We start from the raw sequence: 329 nt of genomic DNA, 5'->3' as shown, positions 1-329 counted from the left end.
CCCCCAGCCGGGCCCTGCAAGCCCCACAGAACCTCTTCCTGGTGTCCCTGGCCTTGGCAGACATCCTGGTGGCCATCCTCGTCCTGCCCTTCTCGCTGGCCAACGAGGTGATGGGCTACTGGTACTTTGGTGGGCTGTGGTGCAGCCTGTACCTGGCGCTGGACGTGCTGCTCTGCACCGCGTCCATCGGGCACCTCTGTGCCATCAGCCTTGACCGCTACTGGGCCGTCACACGGGCAGCGCGGCTCAACCTGCGCCGCAGCCCACGGCGGGTGAAGGGCATGATCGGGGCGGTCTGGGCGGCGGCGGCCCTGGTGGCACTGCCACCG

Source organism: Corvus brachyrhynchos, unplaced genomic scaffold (assembly GCF_000691975.1).
Source record: "Corvus brachyrhynchos isolate BGI_N302 unplaced genomic scaffold, ASM69197v1 scaffold21, whole genome shotgun sequence".
Lineage (NCBI taxonomy): Eukaryota > Metazoa > Chordata > Aves > Passeriformes > Corvidae > Corvus > Corvus brachyrhynchos.
The sequence above is the reverse complement of the archived record's forward strand: the minus strand, read 5'-3'. Positions refer to the sequence as shown.